The sequence below is a fragment of the Macadamia integrifolia genome, chromosome 2, assembly GCF_013358625.1.
Source record: "Macadamia integrifolia cultivar HAES 741 chromosome 2, SCU_Mint_v3, whole genome shotgun sequence".
NCBI lineage: Eukaryota > Viridiplantae > Streptophyta > Magnoliopsida > Proteales > Proteaceae > Macadamia > Macadamia integrifolia.
Genome location: NC_056558.1, coordinates 5,486,389 through 5,497,972, shown reverse-complemented (window position 1 = coordinate 5,497,972; position 11,584 = coordinate 5,486,389). Strand labels below are relative to the sequence as shown.

At 40.6% G+C, this 11,584-nt stretch overlaps 1 pseudogene; it reads left to right on the top strand.

The window, feature by feature from the left end:
- The first annotated feature begins 4,346 nt into the window (after positions 1-4,346).
- LOC122094240 lies at positions 4,347-7,048 on the top strand (annotated as a pseudogene).
- The last annotated feature ends 4,536 nt before the right edge of the window (positions 7,049-11,584 follow it).

Here is an 11,584-nt window from a genome sequence, read left to right as displayed (position 1 = left end):
AGTTTTTTTGTTTTCAAAATTATAAATGGAAAATGAATTGCTTAGTTCTTAAAATTATGTCTATTTGCATGTGGTAAAATGTGCACTTGGTTATATGCTCCATCACATGTGCATTTTAATGATAGAATAATGAATGAGATCTATAACATTTGACACTTGAGATTTTGGGGCCAAGGAGGAATGTAGGTTGTATGGTCCATAGATTCAAGTGCTGGCCACAGAATGTATGGGACATTCCATGGATTCTGCCCATAGAGCGTGTGGTGCAAGTTACATTTCCTACCCTTGGAGTCACCCCCTTTTTGTTTAATGGCCTACTTGGATGTCAAGATATGAATTGACCACATAGAGTGTGGGATAACTTATGTACAAGCCACAGAGCCTGTGGGGCATCTAAGGGGATTATGTGTAACATTCGGGTACTTGGATGTCAAGATATGCATTGACCACAGAACGTGTGGGATGACATATGAATAAGCCACAAAGCGTGTGGAGCATCTAAGGGACCTTGGCTTTTAATTGTCACTTAGGTGTCAAGATATGCATTGGCCACATAGCGTATGAGATGACATATGTACAACCCACAGAGCGTGTGAGGCACCTGGGGGACAAAGTAAATGAATTAATTAAATGGATAATCACTGAGAATAACTAGACATTGTAAACTGCCATAAATGCTACATTTTTATTTTAATATATTATCGCATGTGTTATTGCATTGTGCTGATGTTTTTAAACTTGTGGATATTGTATATGATTTTACTTGTTGAATTTATTCCTAGAAACTTACCCAAATCATTCCCCAGATGAAGGGCACTCTAACATGCTGGTTAGTGGCGAAAACCAAAAGATTGATGGGGACGTGCAGAACATTTACTATTTTAGTTGATGCTAGATTTTATTATTTGTATTAAGAGATTTAAATTATGGACGTAATAATTTTTCTAAATGATTTAATTGGTTGTGGATGATATTGGAGACTTTTATGACTTTAATTATTAATTTGAAGACTTCCGCTGTTATTATTCTAAGGTTTGTGTTTAATATAGATTTAAACTTTCTTATGATTTATCACTCAATTGAATCATGGTTCAACTCTAAGAGGCATGATCCTTGGACCGTTAACCTACATATTTCCTTTATGGAAGGTAGGGCGTTACAAAAAGAAAAAGACGAAAAATAGAAAGATGAAGTCCGAAGGATGGAGATTATCCTTGCCATGAAGATACAAGTTCTGGTAATCATGGCTGCAATCCCTTGGGTCTGGGCATTAGCAGCGTCACTCGGAAGGCTCCCCTTTTGTACCCGCTCGCTGGCTACCCACCCGACATATAAGGTGTCATCCTCCTTAACAAACCATCAGGGGATGAAGCCAACCTTGGTTCGGCCTCGAATTACCCCAGGACTTAGGAAGTCGGCCTTGGGAGAAACTGCACGAGGAAGCGGTGAGATGCGGCTCGGGGCAGCAAAGGCCTGAACGACATCGGGGGTAGGGTCCTCGACCCTGGCTTTCTTCTTTAAGGGGGCCTAGGAGGTTGAAGCCCCCCTCTTCTTCTGTTGTTTCTGCTTCAGCTGTGCCTCCCATGCCCTAGCTTCCTTTGCCTGAGCCTGCTTCTAAGCAACAGCAGCCTTGACCTCGGCCTTAGTAAGTTGCACTGCGAACAAGAGATAAGAAGGAAAAATCAGTATGAAGCTCGAGAAGCTAGAGCAAATTTGGGCAGGCCTAAAACTCACTCGGGTTGAGCCTGAATCGAAACAAGACGATGTCTGATTGAAGGCTATCGGACTCAATGGGCCAACCTTGAAGCTTGTTCTTAGCCAACGCCAGTGACTTTGCATCTATCCCGAAGAGGGCAGGCACAAAATTCACATCCTTCAAATCGGGGATGTCCCAGACATTGCTGAAGGAAAACCCCTCTGATGATCTTACAAAGAAGAACTTGAACTTCCAGTCGTGGATCAACATAAGATACCCATTCAGCAGTCTAATGCCCTTCTGAGGGCGGAAGTAATACCAGCCCAAGTACCCCTTGCTGGCACCGAGGGATAGACAATTGAGAAAGAGAGGAAGGGAGATAGGTCTCCGAATCCAAGAGAAGTAAATAATGAAGCTGAGGATTTGCCGCAACCCATTCGGGGTCAGTTGGGCGGGACAGATGCTATAGTGTCGAAAACTTGGCCGAAGAAGGGCTGAAGAGGAAGCCGAAGCCTAGTTTTAAAGGCATCTCGATAGAAACAAAGTTCCCTAGGGTTCCTATAGCTAGCCCTATCTGTGGGATCCGGGATCCAAAGGACGAACTCGTCCGGAATGCTACAGGAGGCCCTGAGCTCATCAAGCTCATCCTTAATTAGGGTAGATACTATGTCCCTAGCCTCAACAGCAAGGGATTCGTTCATCTGAGCTCAGGATTCAAGTACCCCCACCCTAATATCCTCACCACTCGGACCCCCTATGGATTCATGAAGTGTCACGGTAGAGGAAGAGGTACGAGACGAAGGGGACTCAGAAGAAGGATCTGAAGACATCCCTCAAACACGCTCGGGACTACGATCCCTAGGGTTAGACACAGTCCTCTTGGAGGACGAAGATCTGCTACCAAAGGAGCTGGACATAGGAACTCACTTATGACGACAGTCAAGAAAATCGAAGACTAAAGAAAAGAGACGAGGATGATGGCTTCGACAAACAGAAATAATGCCAAAAATGAGGGGAATGGCACTATATATAAGCGAGGAAGCGACAATTCGACTCCTCGAGGCCATTAAAGATCAAGACATGTCATCAGGGGGCTTCCCGAGGACAGCTCGAGTCTGCCACACGCTTGACGAGCGAATTTCGTCCCTTACCCTTGATTGGGGGCTCAGGCCAAGGCCAAGTAGACCTGATCGAAGGTTCCTCCCTCGAGTCCTCGCTCAATTTAGGGCTCAGGCCAAGGCCGAGTAGACCTGACCGAAGGGTCCTCCCTCGATTGGGGGCATAGGCCAAGGTCGAGCAGACCTGGCCGAACTCCTTCGGTTGGGGGTTTAGGCCAAGGCCGAGCAAACCTGGCCGAATGGTCACCCTTAGATCAGGACAAAGGACGAAGCCGAACAGAAAGGATCGAAGGGCTAAAAAAAAAAAAGAGAAGAGGAGAGGGAGAGAAGTGAAGAAAAGCGTCATTAGTCCCACTGGAAGGACTCCTCAATGGCAGTAAGGGGACTTTTGATACACTCAAAATAGCCACCCACTAAGGTATGAACTCGTGGCACCCAACTATAAAGATAATTCAGAACACCACTATAACCACAACTCAAGATATCGAGAGAAGGAGGAGACTCGAGTCCTCTTCAGGTGGTAGAGACATACTAGGACTAACTTCTTGAAGAGGAGAAGATACCTGAAATGGGGATACTCCCCAGAGAAGTAGGGAGACGTGAAGGATGGAGTCCTCCAAAATTGCCCTAAGTTCGCAAAAGATGAGCAAGACGTATCCCAGTAGGACTCAACAAAGAGGTAATTCTATAAGAAGGAACCCGGAAGATAGAGCTAGGTAAGTCAACACATTCACGCCATTACTCTACTGAAAACACTGTTGCATGGGTTTCTCACTTGGGCGTCGGAGGATTAATCCCGGAGCTACCTCTGGGCCTCTGCCTTTTGTGTCTGTGCAGGATCAACGCTCCTCCAACAGATTCTCGGCCACAATAGTGACTCTTGAGTAGGAATCTCAAATTTTGACTCAACTCGGGCGAGTCTTCCCAATGTAAATAAATAGAAAAATAAAAAAGGAACTCATGGGCTTGATCTTACCCATTACAAATAAAAACCTCTACAATCCTAAAGTCACAATCAGCTAATTTATCAACAATAAAAAAAAAAAAAATTACTTGTAAAAATAAATTAGTATACTTTTTCTTCACGAATATTCATTTTATTTCCTATGGTGTCCATATAAAAATTAATAAAAATAAATAAGAAATAAAACTGTTAACTTCATAAGAACAAAAAATGAGGATTTTCTTGATCATTCTGTGTATAAATTATATCATCTTGAACAATTTGCAACTAGAAATTAATGTTCCCTATAAAGCTTGGAGGATCTAAGAGATCTTCATAACTAAATAAGTATACTCTACTTTTTCTTGCAAAATTTAAAAGTAATTTAACACTGCTATCAAATCAGTTACTGCTGTCTAAAAATTTTATATAAAGATCAATGGTGCTCTATTCTTCTCGATTGGAAATCCAGTACAATTAATGCTTTCTTTGTCTATTTCTTGTGAGTACTTCTAATGTAATCCTAAAATTGGAAAGTAAAATTTATAGATGAAGATATTGGAAGAGCTAAATTCCAGTTCTGTTTTCTATGAACACAGCTATAGAGCTAATAGAAAATGTACAAGTTCAAGCCATCATAGGACCCGAAAGCTCAGGAGAGGCGAACTTCATTGCAGATATTGGGGATAAAGCTCAGGTGCCCATTGTTTCTTTTTCTGCAACAAGCCCTTCTCTTTCTTCAGAGCTTACTCCTTCCTTCATCCGCACTGCATACAATGACTCTGCTCAGGAGAAAGTCATTGCTGCAATTGTTCAAGAATTTGGCTGGAGGGAAGCTGTACCAGTCTATGTAGATAGCGAGTATGGTAATGGAATTGTACCATATCTGATTGATGCCTTCCAAGAAATCAATACTCGTGTTCCCTACAGAAGTGTTATATCTCCTAATGCATCAGATGATCAAATTCTTGAAGAGCTATACAAATTGATGACAATGCAAACCAGAGTATTTATTGTACACATGCTACCTTCTCTTGGCTCTCGTTTATTTTTGAAGGCAAAAGAGCTAGGAATGATGAGTGAAGGATATGTCTGGATCATAACAGATGGACTGACAAATTTCTTAAGTACCACGGATTCCTCTGTTATTCAATCTATGGAAGGAGTGTTGGTGATAAGGCCCAATTTTAGGAGATCCAAAAGACTTGATAGTTTTGAAGTTTCATGGAGAAACAAATTCTTACAAGAGAACCCAGATATGGACAATGCAGAACTAGATATTAATGTTCTATGGGCATATGACACTGCTTGGGCATTGGCAATGGCAGCAGAGAAAGTCAAAAGTCTGAATTCGAGCTCACAGCAACCTAAACTTTCCCTGAACATTAGCAGAACAGATTCTCTTCGAATCTCACAAATAGGTTTGGAACTTTGACAAGAGATTCTAAATACCCAGTTTCAAGGTTTGAGTGGTGAATTTAAACTTGTTGATGGACAGCTACAATCATCAATCTTCCAAATAGTGAATGTAATGGGCAACGGTGAAAAGGTTATAGGGTTTTCAACACCGGCGAATGGACTTTTCCATGAATTGATCAATGTGACCAAGACAGACATATTCTTCAAGCTTAAAGAAAAACCACCTTCGTACAATCATATGGCCAGGTGATTCAACCACAGTACCCAAGGGTTGGGAGATGCCTACAAATGAAAAGAAGTTGAAGATTGGATTCCAGTGAAGGATGGATTTACGGATTTTGTGACAGTCCAATGGGCTAATACTACCAATGCATCCACTGTCACTGGGTACAGCTTTGATGTGTTCAATGCTGTAATGGAGGCATTACCATATTCAGTCTCTTATGAGTACATTCCATTCGCAAAAGCTGATCATACAAGTGCTGGGACTTACAATGATTTGGTCTACCAAGTTTATATCCAGGTAATGAAGTTGAACTGATCTCTGGTGGTGTTGTAATTTTATGTTTCATGGTATATATTCATTCTTCTATCCTTTGAATGCTAAGTAGAAATGTGATACTATGGTGGGCGATACAACTATCATTGCAAATAGATCATTGTATATAGATTTTACGCTGCCATATACCGAATCCGGTGTGTCAATGGTCGTGCCAATCGAAGTGAAGAACGGGAATGATGCATTGGTATTCTTGAAGCCTCTGAGCAGAGATCTTTGGTTAACAACTGCCTGCTCCTTTATATTCACAGGTTTTGTTATCTGGGTCCTTGAACATCGAATAAATGATGATTTTAGGGGTCCTCCTAGTCACCATTTTTGAATGATCCTTTGGTTTTCCTTCTCCACGATGGTTTTTTCACATGGTAAGTTCTCTCTTCAGTCTTCGGTCTTCGTTCTTGACAGTGGCCTTGTAATTATACTGGTATTTCCATATAGTGCCTATAAGCTTGTGAATTGAGCTCATCCGTAACTGATTTTTCAAAATTTCTACATGCTTAAAAGTTCCATTTCAATTTTGGATGCAGAAAATCATTAATGAATTTTTATTTAATGGTTGCAGAGAAGAAGGTGATTAACAACTTTACAAGATTTATATTGATTATCTGGCTATTTGTTGTCCTTATTCTCTCATCAAGTTACACAGCAAGCTTGACATCAATGCTCACAGTTCAGCAGCTTCAACCAACCATAACTGATGTAGAACAGCTACTAAAAAATGGGGAAAATGTTGGTTACCAAAAGGGCTCTTTCGTGTTGGAATTATTGAAATGGATGAAATTCGATGATTCAAAGCTTAAAGCTTATAATTCTATAGAAGACTTGGATGAAGGTTTATCCAAAGGCACTGCCAATGGTGGCTTTGCCGCAGCTTTTGATGAAATTCCATACCTCAGGCTCTTTCTCTCAAAATATTGTTCTAAGTACAACATGGTTGGCCCCACATACAAGACTGATGGATTTGGCTTCGTAAGTCTCTTCCCTTCTCCCCTCTTCCCCACCACCACACCCCCCCCCCCCAAGAAAAAAGAAAAAACATACATTTATACGTAATGTTACTGATCTTTTAAGAGTTATGAATGTTTATGTTGAATCCATAATTTGTTACTTCCATAGGTCTTTCAAGGGCAGTCCTGACTGTAACAGAGGGAGAGAAAATGACACAGATTGAGAAAAAATGGTTCGGAAATACCAGTTGCCCAGACTCTAGCACCACTATGTCTTCAGGACATCTTACAGTAAAGAGCTTTTGGGTCCTATTCACCATTACTGGAGCTGGTTCATTTATAGCGCTCCTCATATTTTTTTATTAAATTTTTCTGGAGGCATCAGGATATATGGAGGAATGCTGATCAGGGCCTCGGGGAGAGAATTAGAGAATTGGCAAAACTGTTTGACAGCAAGGATATCAATTTTGTCACTTCCCAGTATCATGAATCAAACCGAAATACTCCAGATGCCATGGGTGCTACTAAGTCCCTCAATCATTTCCACAAATGGGAATTTTGATCAAGCACCAACATCCACTTCAATGTCTCATCTAAGTCCATGTAATCCACAATCTCAAGAGATATCACCTACTATTGAGCTAAGCAATCAAGTAAGTAACGAGTCATCCGAGATCCCTCGAGGTGACTAATGGAAAATTTTGAGATTTGTTTTTAACATTTACTATGAATGTTTTCTCTTTTGTGACAAACATGTAATGTCAATCCTCTGTGAATTGCAGCTTTAGGTCTTGGTAATAAACTCCTATTTATTTGTTCAATTTCAATGTGCAGGCTATTCTTCATACCCCTGAAAGTTCTGAAGGGGAGGAGGATGCTCTTTTTGGGGGGCTCAAGTCATGGACATTGATCACTATGAAGTCAGATTATGGTTTGCCTCAAAAGGGTAATGAATTTTCTGTGGAGAGCTTGTGCAAATTGGTTAACAGTGAAGGAAAATGTTCTTCATCTCAATATGGTAGATGATGACTTGTGTCCCCAGTGTGGACAGGAGGCAGAGTCTTTGGTACATGCTTTATTTTATTGCCAAGTGAGTAAAAGGTTATGGTATGGCTCCCCTCTTTCCATTAGAATCCCAGACAACCCTGAGGTACCTATTCATGAATGGATTCTTCAATGGTCCAACTCTCCTAATTTTAGCAACAGAGATGGTCAAATGGTCTTTGTATCCAAAGCCTTAATTTGTCGAGAAATTTGGAAATATCGAAATGGAAAATTTTCCAACAAATCACTGCCATTAGATCAATGGTTTCAAGTGCTTAATAGAAAGATATCTGAGATGAACCAAGCCCTCTTTCCAAATTAAGATTCTTCACAGGAAACCATTGACCACCACCATGCTCATGATAATTCCCAATCACTGGAGCTTTCCTTTAAGAGAAAATAGAGAGAGAAGAGCTCCTCAGCAGCAGGTGCCACACCTTCACAATTACTCCCATCTGCTGTATCTCTCAGAACTAACCATCTAACTAGAGGTCCTATTCCTGCCCTCTCCTCTAGTCCAAGAGCTGCCTATTGAGTGTCTTTTATAGAAACATGGAAGTGAGTTGCAACTTACAATGACAGATCAATACTAACAACTTCAGGTGCTTTAACTGGAGATGCAAAGAGTATTGGAGGAACTTGATCAAAATGAAATAGAGAGAGCCATTCAAAGTCGGTCCTTGTTGATCAGCAGATAAGTGGCGGATAATATTATATGGCTTAGAAGAATAAGAAGAAGATGTAGAGAAGAAAATTTCCTACCCTTGTTAATTTGAGTTTTTGGATTCCTAGGAATTCCTTTCAGTCAAGGAGGAATGGATTTGGATATATTATCCAAATGGTTAACTCTGTCAATAAATCTTTTACATCCCAACTCGAGTAATTCTGTGGATTGGTATGAATTCGTGACAAATACAATTTTTTCTGTTAATAAAATTTATTTTGAAATATTTATAGCGTGGCTTTTATATACCTTCTTTCTTTAATATATTGTGTCCCAAGTGGCCAAGAGTGTTGAACATATATTTTGAAAACAAACTCAACCTCCTGTGATTTGTTTTCTTTTTTTCAACACCCCCATTGAAAGGGGGAAGGGGGGAACATCTATTAGGCCTTATGGGACAAAAACTAATGTACAAGCTTTAGAAGGTCCTCAGGAAGAGACAGACTCCCAAAGATCCTGATGAGGTTAAAGAAATCATGCCCACTTCGAAATAACATGGGCACAACATTCACATACCTATGTAAATGAATAAAAGAACATAAATCAAACAAGTCTGGAAGAGCTGACTATCCATTACAATGGTGGTGGCAATCTCAGACAGTGGTTGCAGGACTGAACAATAAACAAGACAACGAATCAGTACCTAGCAATCGGAGTGGAAGACATCACGTCATAAGCCGGCCCTGATAGCCGAATGAAGACCCAATTTGAGGGCAAGGTAATGACCAATAGGAGGGTATGCAGGAAAAAGAACCCATGACCACCCGATGGTAACTCACTTTGCCTTAGTGGTCTCTTAATTATTCTAATAGCTGAAGGTGTTCACCTCTTCCTTAGATAACACTACCCACTTCTTCCACCATCAACAGAGTTGGAGATAACAGTGATTGGGGCCGCTAACCGAGTTAGCTTGTGATAACTAAAATTTCACATTGAAATAAAAAAGGGAAAAAGAACCATGCCAATCTGGTGTTGCCTATGCCTAACACAGGAGGGCGCAAAATGACCAAGCTGCTCCGTACGCTAAACATGCTCCTGCATGACCTCCTATTGGCTTCACGTGAAGGCGTAGACTATACTAGACCTACTTCTTTCTCCTATTAAAAATGTAGGAAAAAAATTTCTTGTTTGAGAGTGTGATTCCTACACCTACACCCTTTTGTCGACCTCTTTCCTCCTCGCCCCCACATATTGAACCAAAAGGGGGCACTAATTTGGTCCCAGAAGTGTAGGAGCCACACTTCTGGGAGTCTGGCTCCCCTCCAATGCTTTCGGCATGAAACAAAGCATCCAATGCGTTGAAGAGAATCTTAATTCCACTTCCAAATATAGACCAATTTCCTAAAAATATATTAAGAGATTTGGGAACATAATAGTCCACTATTTGTTATAAAGTGAGCAAGGGAAGATTCTACTAAAATGATCCCTCAAAAAGAGTCTCCAAACCAAACAAAGAAACTCTAGGAAAATATTTATTCTAGATGACCTTCTCCATTCAAACTCAAAATCTAAGGGACTTAAATACAAAGTAAAGTGAATTCTTTTTTTTTTTTTTTTAATTAAAGATATTAAAATGCTTAGAAAAGAAAGAAAAGAAAATTACAAGGCAAAATTGCCATCAAGAGGAACTAAGCCTCAGACCAACAACCAGAAAAAGAACAAAAACATCAACCCAAGTACCAAATCTAAACTGCACACATTGTGATCATCCAAAAGATATCAAATTTTCCACTCAGATGAGCGAAGAAAATAAGAGGCAAAGCGAATACGATGACTCCTCTCCCTATGCAAAGCAGAGATTCGAGTGTCTTCCCAATGAAGCCCCTCCTCAATTTGCTCCTCAGTATCCTCCTCAGTATGGTTCAACTCAGGGTCTTCCACTTCAGAGGGATCAACTAAGGAGGTTGCATGCCAATCCAAAATATGAAGGAATGAGTTTCCCTCATCTGACTCCAATCTGACTCCACACAGAATGGAATAATTATCCACATTTGCAACCCAAGTCTCAACATCATCTGATTGATCTGATTGAACCAACTTATCAATCATAGAGGTTTTCACTGCCAGAATTACAATACTCCATTGATTCATGTTGCCCATGGAGAGGGTGCTGGTGAGAGGGGGAATGCTTCTTCTTCTTCTTCTTTTTTTTTTTTTTTTTTTTTTTTTTTCATTCTTTTTCTTTCTCTTTAGTTTAACATCATGAGTAGATAACAAATCTTCCATCCATTCTTCAGCCTTGTCTTCCATATCTGAATAAGCCACCATAGCAGCCTCCTTTTCCTCCATATCTTTGGTGATAAGCTTGTCATCCGACTGATTAGAATCCAAATTAGTAACACCATATGCTAAATCCAAGTGAACCGTAACCGGATAAGATCTAGGCACCTTCTCCTTTAAAACGTTAGTTGTAACCTCCCCTTCCTTAGAGTAATGCATGGGTAAATTAGAGGGGTCATTGTTTACCAAAATTTCTTTTGAAGCAAATCTATTATTGCCTTTAATAACTGAAATTGCCTTCAATCCATTATCCTTCTCATCCAGCACATGATCCTCATTAGCCAAAGATTGATCATTTCATTCCCTAACGGATAGGATGTTTTGATACGATCTCCTCATTAAATCATCTTCATCCGCAATCCTCTTATTCTCCCCAAGATTTACGTTTGCACTTACCAATTCAGATATGAATCTGTCCTCTTCCAATCCCGACTGGTAAGATAACTCCTCCCCCAAATCAGCTAACGCTGAAAATGCATTTTTTTTTTTTTAATTTTGAATTTTGAGATTCTTCAGCCACGTCAGCATGAATAACCATCGCCAGCTGATGTGATGTGTTCACCCGACTCCTTTGTTGGCCATCTCCTCGCGCCGGCACAGCAATAGCTTCATCTTGTTTTTTGGCCTCCACATTTTCCTAGTAGAACCACCACGATGAACTCTGTCGAATGGCCAAAAACTTTATAAATTTCACATCGTGGGGGCTTCCAATCATTCTTATAACTAGATATGAAATGATTTAGAGTCAGTAATGTAACCATGCGATTAACCTTGACAGACTCACTTTCCTTCTCTCCCCTCCCCCCAACCCTCCCTCCCTCCCTCCCTCCCTAACCCCCACCCCCCACCCCCCA